Raw genomic sequence first — 10496 nt, forward strand, 5'->3', positions numbered from 1 at the left:
ACACCCTTAGAAACCCTATACTAAGGCAACAATACGCTTAGGACTAGTACCTTCGAGCCAAACAAAAGACTAATTAATCGGCTCGCTTATTTAAGGCCTATTTAAAGACCCTCGAAGACGACCTTCCGACTAAAACTAATTCTATCTAGATCTCCGAGATACGCCCTAAATTAAGATAGGAATTGGTCCTTAAATTGGACCGCTGCCGTGTGTTTAAACAGGCCAATCTTATACGCATTCAATTTATAGTTGAAGTCGAAACTACTAAACGAGCTGTCTAGCTCTAGTAACGACTAGAATTAAGGATCCGACCTGCTAGCAACCGTAGCAACCGTAGCCGCGGAGGAAACTAAGGTTCCTACTAAGACAATAATACTAACAATAGGAACAGTAACGACCGCGGAAGAGGTCGTAGCCGACGGCTATATAGAGGAGGCCGTAATAGGGGCCGTAGAAGGGGCTCGTATCCCTATAACACTAACCGCTCGACTAATAGCAGCTATAGCAACCTCCTAACTGGATTGAAGTGCTTCAATTGCGACAGCACTAGCTATCTACTAGGCTAATGCGACAAACCTAGGGATTAGGCCCGAGTCGACCGTACTACCGCTAAGTACCGAAAGCATCTCTTAGTAGCTAACGCTACCCCTATAGGCCAACCTTCTAATCAGTCGAAAAAAGAATAAGCGCCGCACTAACTATTAGCCTTATACGGCGTAAGACTATCGATATTGTACTAGCTATAACACGCTCCTACCTTGTATAGGACACGAAGGGTACTAGCTATTAAACCAAGGTTATACTAGATCTAGGAAATTCAGTTAGTGCCCTTATTAGCTATCGCCTAGCTAAGCAATTAGACCTTCGATAACTGCCGAGGACTAACCTACTAACCCTTGCTTAGTTTAATAACGCTCGGCACTTAACCTATAGGGCCTACTATGTTCCTATAGCTCTAAAGGACGACCTCGGAAATAAACGCCTACTAGACTTTACTGCCTACGTAGTAGATATAGACTACCTGTATAGGGGAGCTACTATTGTTATTAGCAACCCTGTTCTTAAGCACTATGCTATAGTTATAGACTTAGGCAGTTAATAATAGCGATTTAGAATCGCTAGGAGAGAGGACATTAAACATATCGACATTAGCGAGTGTCCTAATAATATTAGGGTCCTGTTTATTAGCAACCTAACACCTGCCTTAGCTAATCCGATAGCTAATCTTCTCGGTAGAGATAACGATAAACCTATGCCCCCTAATAGTATAGACCCTAATTAGCTTGCTCGTATACTAGAGCCTATTCGAGAGACCTATATTAATGTATTTAAATACTACTTAGCATCGACATTGCCTATGTTTAAAGAGACGGATTATAAGATTAACATTATAGAGGGCAAGGAGGTTCCCTTTAGTCCCCTCTACAACCTTAGTAAACGAGAGCTTGCTATATTACGTAAGTATCTAGAGGAGAACCTAGCTAATAGCCGGATACGGTATAGTAACAGCCCTGCTAGCGCCCCTATCCTATTCGTACTAAAGAAGGATAGTAGCCTACGCCTATATATCGACTATCGTAGGCTTAACGCTATTACTATTAAAGACCGCTGTCTACTCCCGCTTATTAATAAGACCCTTAACCGCCTTTCTAGTGCCTACTACTATACTATATTAGACATTAAGGACGCCTATTACCGCATCTGTATTCGCAAGGGCGATAAATAGAAGATAGCCTTTCGCACTCGCTATAGCTATTTCGAGTACTTAGTTATGCCATTTAGTCTAGCTAATGCCCCTATAACATTCTAGTCCTATATTAATCGGGCCCTTTCGGGCCTATTAGACTACCTCTATGTAGTTTACCTAGATAACATCCTAGTTTACATACACTCCCCTAACATTGCGGAGTACTAGGCTATAGTCCGCAAGGTGCTCGATCGCCTACGAGCCTATAGCTTATATTGCAAGCCTTCTAAATGCACCTTTGCTACTAAAGAGGTGTTATTCCTTAGCTTCCTTATTTTAACCGAGGGTGTTAAGGCTAATCCTAACCGGATCAAAACAATCACTAAATGGCCTATTCCTACGTCTATTAAAGAGCTTCAATTATTCCTCGGTTTTACTAACTTCTACCGCCGCTTTATTAAGGGCTATTTACGGTATGTAATGCCCCTAACTAGGCTTACTAAAACCAAGGCTAACCCTACTAGAGAATTCAAATAGACTAACAAGACACAAGCCGCTTTTAACGGTCTAAAGAAACGATTTACTAAAGTCCCCTTATTGTACTACTTCGTACTAAGCAAACAGATCCGAATTGAGACTAACGCTTTACAGTTCGCTGTATTAGCTATTATGTTACAGCAGGCTAATAATACCTACTAGCACCCGATTGCCTTCTTCTCGAGGAAGATAATTAATGCTAAACGTCGCTACGAGACCTACAAGCAAGAGCTCCTAGCTATTATCGAGGCCTTTAAGCATTAGAGGCACTACCTCGATAGGGCTTAATATACAATATAGGTCTATATAGACTATAACAACCTCCGTAGCATTACTAAGGTTACTAGGGTTATAAGTCGATAGGCTAGATAGGCCGTCTACCTCGCCGGGTTCGATTTTAATGTATTATACCGGCTAGGCGTAAGTAACCCTACCGATAGCCTATCGAGGCGACCTAATTACGATAGCGAGACCTAATACATTAATTCATTGTTTCTAACCCTATAGTATAAGATTGCTATAGCCCGTATTGTTAATAAGCAAGCGTAGGATAAGCGGCTTACCGGACTCCGCGACGGCTTAAAGCATATTAATGCTCTTGCTATATTAATAGTACGTGTTAAGGCAAGGGCTAAGGACACAGATAGGAGAAGTTATAATAACTCCCTAGTCGATATCGCTATATATAGTAATAGCGATTAAAGCACTAATATAGTTAATCCGGCTACTAGTGCTATTAGATATATATAATACGTACCTCGTTTAATAGCGAGGGTGCTGTTAAATAACCTTGTAAATAGGGATAGTTAATCGTTTATAGATAAGCTGTTACGTGCTTAGCAGAGGGACGCCTTTGCTACTAAACGTATCGATAAGCTTATAAGTAGGCGAACGACTCGATCTAGTAAGAGTAACTAGTCGATCGATAATAAAGGTTATTTAAAGTTTAAGGGCAGATACTATATCCCCGCTAAACATTCGATCTAATAAGAACTTCTTAAGCGACACTATAACGGTAAGCTTGCCAGTTACTATAGCATAGAGAGGTCGTACGAGCTACTATCGCGCATATACTACTAGCTAAATAGTAAGCGGGATATAAAGGAATACGTTAATACGTATGCCGTATGCTAACATGTTAAGGCACTAAAGCATTAGCCTTTTAGCGAGTTGTCCTCCTTACTAATCCCTTACAAGCTATTTGCAGAGCTTATAATAGATTTTATTACAGGTCTTCCCCCTACTAAGCGAAGAGGAAGCAAAGACATCTTTAACGCTATCCTAGTCGTTGTAGACTAGTTTACTAAGGGCGCTCGATATATTCCGGCGCGGAAAGATTAGACTGCTATTAATATAGTAGAAGCGCTATAGAACAACATCTTCTATACCTACTAGGGGACCCCTAAAGGGATAGTCTCTAACCGAGGCTCGACATTTATATCTTATTATTAGAGTAAGATTTGCCTATAGCTAAGACTCAAGCATCGCCTGTCTATAGCATTCTATCTACAAACAGATAGTTAGACCGAAAGGCAGAATGCTACGCTATAGCAGTACCTACGTAGCTACATTAATAAGAACCCTAATAACTAGGTCAATCTCCTATAACTAGCCGAATTCGTATACAATAACAGTATCTACTTATCTACTAAGGTGTTACCTTATTTCGCTATAATAGGCTAGAACGCTGCCTTACTACAAGATCTATTTACCTCGCTCGAGGCCGAGCGTAAGGGAAGGGAAGCGTATTAAGTACCAACCCCTAAAACACTAGCGGCGATTAAGAGGGTTTAAAAGATGCGAGAGATTCACGCTAAGATAGCTAACAAACTAGCAAAGGCCTAGGCCTATTAGAAGACCTATTATAACAAACACTATACGCTAATAACCTTCAAGCAAGGCGACCTAGTTATGTTAAGTACTAAGAACCTCCGTATCCGCAAACACCTATTACCTAATAGCAAAACAAGGCCTAAGCTTGCACTAAGATACATTAGTCTATTCCGTATCCGAGAGGCTAAGGGCATACAGGCCTATTAGTTATAGCTTCTACCTTATTACACTATCTATAACACCTTCTATATATCCCTCCTTAAGCCGTACTACCTACGCGAAGGGGATAAAGCACCTACTAAATCCGAGGACATACTAGCTAATAGTAAAGAGCTATAGTCTATAGAACGTATCCTATAGCACCGGACTAGGAAAGGCAAGAAGGAGTACCTATTAAGATAGTAAGGCTATTTACCTAAATAGGACTCATAGGAGGCTAAAGACTCGTTTAAGGATATAACTAAGTTGTTAGATAAGTATTAGACTAGCGTAAAGAACACAAAGAAGGCTAAGAGCTTATAATGCCTATAATGTTACTACTAAGCCTAGGAACAATGCTACCCCCGGGGTGCTATTAGCTAACTAATTAGAGGCAAGCAATTGTCGGCAACAAAGGACAATAAGACTATACTACTATAGTAAACGCGCAACGAGTGTCAACAAGCGCGCTATAACGCGTTAACTATTCGCTGCTCTTTTAGGAAACTACCTCTCTACTAACGCGCCCTACGAGGCCCTTCTCCTAGTATTTAGGTCCCCCTCTTGTTCCTTTATTCTATCGAGGCCCCGAGGCCTAGGCAATCGGCGAGGCCGGCGCGGCTATATTAGTAACGGTGTTACGGAGTTTGTTGCTATTAAGAAAGGAAGGATACAGCTATATTAGTAACGGTGTTGCCGAGTTGTTGTTAGTTAAAGAAGGAAACCGGAAGCAAGGTAAAGTTAGCGCTAAGACGGCTAGCGCCGCCGTTATTAATATTACCTAGTCGCTACTATTATTAACCTTACCTGCATTAAAACTTTAAGGCCGAGTCAAAACTTTGAGCCGCTTAAAAGATTAAGTAGACTAATAGACTAACTAACTAAGGGTAAAAACTATAGAGCTAAGCTAGCCGGGGTCGATCTTACGGACAATAGGTTACTCCTCGATCTATCTAACCCTTTAAGCGAGGCGAACCTCTACTACTGCACTTATAATAGCCTTTACCTGTAGAAACTAGAAGAACTGAGTTTTTTAAAAAGATATAATTGGTTGACACTTAAAGGCTGCCAAACCTAACTAATTAGGGCTAGTGAAACTACGACAGTAAATAATAGCCCTTGTAATAATAAGAACAATAACCCTCGGAAGCGGACAAACCCTCGGAAGCGGACATTGCTAGGTCTTTTAGAGTAGACGCAAAGAACTCGGAACGATATTACTTAGAGCGGAGGTAGTACTACAATACCCCGTATACCTACCTATTATAGTAGGGAAGGTGCGCTCGTATTATAATTAGTCGATAGTCCTTAATTCTTATAGCCTTATATCCCTTTACCTTATTGTATGCAAGGATAGCGCAGTTAGAGTTAGACATTGTGCTATATTAGAGGTGAGGTTTAATATAGTTATATAATCGGTAGTTGTACGTTTAATTTAGCGCGGACTAAGTAGCTTATTAGACTTGCTAAGTTAGCGGCAATAGAGGTCGTAGAACATAGACAGGCTACGAGGGCGCGGCCTTTAGAAGGGAAGCGTGTATTAGGGCCAAAGAGGCTATACGTAGTTAGCATATAACTAGGCTAAGTAAAGCTAGGGTCTTAGTGCCTTAGGCAGGGCTTAGCGCTTAGCGTTAGGCCAACTCTCCTGCCTTCCTCCCTCTCCTCCTAGATCTCTATCGAATACTAAACTAATTTACTACTACCCTATCTACCTGCTAACATAACCCTTCTCACAAGAGGCCTCTATCCCTACGCTCGCTAAAGGAGCCTTCGAAGGAGATATCTTCTAGCGGCGTATCTAGTATATTAATATCCGAGTTACTATAGTTAGTGCTAGAAGGAGTGCTAGACTTCTTAGTAGCCTTATAGAGGGCCTAGTAAGCGTATAGTGCCTTCTTACGCGCTGCTTTAGCCTTAGCGCGCTCGTTTTTAACTTCTTAAGGGACCTTACGGTTACAAGTCGAGCGACGGTCTTAAGCCTATATCTCTATAGCGAGCGTAAGACTAGTAGCTATATCGGCCTCTATTTCTAGGCGAAGGACCTTACGTTTAAGAACATTAACGATCGGAGCCTCTTAACCTTTAATAATAAAGCCTATACTATTAATACGATAGCCCTTCTCTTTTAGTAGATCCTTAGTAATCTATATATTAAGATCGACCTAGACAATTGCATCGTTATACCGCTTCTAGTAAGCTATCGTAAAGTCGTTAAGCGTAAAGGACAAGTTAAGTAACTGCTTGCCTACCTTCTTGCTAGCGGTAGATATACGATAGATTATAGTATAGGAAAGGTGCTCGGCGCCTTAGCGACGGACTTTATACTTATTAACGAACAAAGAGACCTACTTAGTACGCTCTTATCTACTATAGGCGAAGTTAATAAGGCTCTTAGGAAGACTGCTTAGTCCTCCCTAGTATTCGAAGGCCTAATCGAGGGTCTTAAAGCGTAAGCGGATCTAGGTACTAGCTATCTCGAGGCTATAGACGATAGGAAAGGCTTATTAAATATCTATATCGTTAAGAACGTCGCGCTTAAAGATACGCTTACCGATAGACTAACGTAGGTTGTTTATACCGTACGCAACTAAGATAGTAGCCTTCTTAATATTCCTATTAATAACGCGTAGTAGGGTGCGAGCGTTCTCGATTTTCTCTTAAGGATCTTCGAGGGCGGTAACGATCTAAAAGCAGTACTTGAGACTAGTTATAGCAGCTAAGGCGCTATCGGATAGGGCTTCGATCGGGACTAGGGCGGCTAGGCTTAGGTTAATAGGGGCAGGTAGGTCGCCGCTACTACTAGCGCCTAGCGGATTTAGGGCGCTAGAAGACATAGTCGACCGAAGCGGCTTAGAAACGAGCTTGCAAAGTATTCGTTATTTAGCAATAATAATTAAAGAGTTTAGATAGAGGAAGGGGGGGTAGTTAGGTAGTAGGGAGTTAGTTAGTAATCGAGTAGAAGAAGGAGCTTAGGAGGCTCGCTTTAAATATAGTACGAAGGTAACGTAGTCTGTATATTCCGGTAAAGCAAACGGATAACGGCTATATATAAAAGTAAAGCTATATACGAGACTTCTTTATTATTAGGGCAGGCTAAAGTTTAACAATCGATCTAGCTAATTGCTAGTAGCGACTACGCGCCTCTATTAACCTTTAGCTATCGTAGATTCTCGCGCGCTCGAAATGTAACTAGTTAGTTCGAGCCCTTGTTAGCAGAAGTCTATAGTAGTAAAGCTAGCGGGACTAATAATACCCCTGGGGTAGTATTAGCTTTTCTCTAGAGATACTCGGTAATAAGGAGCAAGTCGCCTAGGCCTAGCGTAGCTAATTCGTTAGTATATTAGCCTATAGCACTGCCGTTATAGATACAGTATTACCTTTTACGTTAGCAAGCACGTAAAGGTAGTCTATACGTTTACCTTCTTCCTTCTTCTAAACACTAAGCTTAATAGCCTAAGGTCCCTATTCTTAGAGGCTATAGGCCTAGGTTGCTATATCTATCTAAGAGCTAGGAAGGGAGAGGGATCCTCCCTTTCTTAGTATCCTATGTAACTAGTACTAATTAGGGTAGGAACATTCTCTAGTAGAGTATTTTATTATCGTTGTTACTTAAGGGTAGTCGCTAGAGTCTAGGAATTTAAAGAGAAGTAGTCCTAGAAGGGTAGAGGGTTAGGTTCGGCTATCTTCCTAATACTACCCCCGGGGTATTATTAGGAAAACACGCCTCGTATAGTTCTATCTAAGGAAATAAGAGCAAAGGAATAAAGTTATAGCAATATTAATCGAAGGCTAAAGAGCAAAACAATAGATAAAGTAAAGGCAAAAGAGGGCAACAACTAAGAGCCTTAATATCCGTAGGAACAAGCAGTAAGGACTAAAGCTATAGGGCGGTACCGCATTAATAGCGCAGAGAACGGTTAATAGAGGCAAGGAAAGCAACGTAGTAGAGGCAGGGAAAGACAAGCAATTATTTAGTCTTAGGATCGTCTAGCTATAATTCTAGGCGGTCTTCGTCGCTAGACTAGTCGAGTTCCTCCTCGGAGTTAGAGTTAGATAGCTAGAAGTCTAGTTTACTATCGGAATTAATATCGGAAATGCTCTACGCGCAATTAATACGTATATAACCCTCCCTTTGTTTATAAGTTATTCCTAATAGCTTACTAAGACGTATCTAGGAATGCGTATAGTTGTTAGGTAGAATAGGATCTATAATCGCGGCCGGATCCTCTTCTCGATAGGCATCTAAGGTCGGTAGAGGGTCCGTAGAGGCACTAACTTCCTCCTCGGTCGGGGGAGAGCGGGTAGGCTCTCTTAATTCGACGATCTTCTTTAGGTTAGCCCGGGGGTACGAGTGCTTTAAGGTAGTACTATTAAGTTCCTAAAGTCGGTACGTAGAACTACTATAAAGGACCTCCTATACTCTATAAGGCCCTTTCTATTTAAAGGCTAGCTTATAGGAGTAGCTATATTCTAACTCGGACCGGTATAGAAGAACTATATCGCTAACCCTTAGAGGTTCCTAATTAATAGTATTATAGTTATCAAAATACTGCTTAGTCTCTTTACGAAGGCGCCGTTATCGAGCAAGACCCTCTTAAGAAGTCGTAGTTATATCCTTAAGAGCCTTAGCCTATAGGGTAAGAAGATCTACCCTAGTACGAACAGACCCCTAATCGTAAACGCTATACGTACGATAGGACAACTTAATAGGAAGAACGGCGTCCCTCCCGATTATAAGCTCCGCTAGCGTAAGTCTAGTCGTATCGACAATAGTAGTCCGATCCGCCTAGAGAAGGGCTAGGACGCGGATAGAGATAGGAACCGACCTATCCCCTCTATTAGTTATCTTAGACAGGGCATTAATTAAAGACCGATAGCTACGCTTAACAATAGCATTCGACTAGGGATAGTACAGGGAAATGCGAACGTTTTTCGCCCTATACGAAACAAGTAGCGCTTAAACTTCTTTAGCTATATTATTCGTAGCGTTGTCTAAGATAATCTCGTAAGGTGTTCCCTAGCGGTAAAACAGATCTTTAAATAGGAAGGTAGCTATATTACGAGTATTAATAGCACCGTAGCCCTTATAGAAATAATAGGCCTCCGGCTATCGAGAAAGACCCTCTCGAATAGTGTATAAGCTATTATTGCGGCTAAGATAGACCCTATCGCTATACTACCGCTCCCCGACTAATTAGGTAGTAGGAATACGTAGTTCTCCTAGACGTCGGTAGCTATTCCTAAAATTGCACTTAGGACAGCTCTTATAGTAATAGGAGACATTAGCCTATACGCTATCCTACTAGTACCGCCGACGAAGGATATCGAAGGTGCCCTCTACCGCTCGGTAGCCGAGCTTATCGTAAACGGAACGAAGGATTTCTTATCGGGCTGCTAGGTCGTTAATAATACGCTAGAGTAGTGCATTAACTATAGCCTATCGCTAGAGGATACGATCCTTAATAAGGAACCTCCGAGAGTAGCGAATAATATAGCAGTATTAACTCTTTAATAGACTAGGTGCTTTCTTCGTATAGGTTAGAAAGTAGGCGATATAATAGGAGTTATCGGAGTAGACCCTATTAAGGATATTATCCCTGTCTAGTCTATCCGCCTTAGTACCGTCCTAGTTATCGCTATTATAGCCGTTAGTATTAGGGTCGTCGTCGGGCTAGCTACTAGGTTAGTCGTTAGTAGCAGGCCTAGTAATCGCTAGTATAGCATTAATATAGAAGGTAGCGAAGAAAGTGCGGTTAATTACTATATCGATATCCTCTTCGTCTATTATCTCGGCGATATCCTCTTCTATAGCGGGCCTTCTAGAAAGGCTATCCGGTTTAGTATACTTCTTGCTAGGAACGTAGAAGACGTCGAAGTTAAACAAATAGATCTAGGCAACCTACCGAGCTATCGTAGAGTTAGGCAGGTCGGAGGCTATACGGTTAAGCTAATAGACTAGCGTCTAAGTATCGATTTCTAGGCGAAAGAATATACTAAAGAGCTATAGTCGGAACTTCTTTAGAGCCTTATAGACTCTAAGGCATTCTCGTTTACTAGTATCGTACTAGGCCTCGATCGGTTTCTATAGCCCTAAGTCGTACCGGATAGGGTAGCGCAAAGATAGCTCCTTACGGTTATACTATATTAGTATCTCGCTATAGCCTTCTCCGCTCGAGTCGATAGCAACAACTATTAGACCTATACCTTCCGAGTAGTTAATAGATGTAAGTATAGGTACGCT

This window comes from Pseudocercospora fijiensis (assembly GCF_000340215.1).
Source record: "Pseudocercospora fijiensis CIRAD86 unplaced genomic scaffold MYCFIscaffold_7, whole genome shotgun sequence".
NCBI lineage: Eukaryota > Fungi > Ascomycota > Dothideomycetes > Mycosphaerellales > Mycosphaerellaceae > Pseudocercospora > Pseudocercospora fijiensis.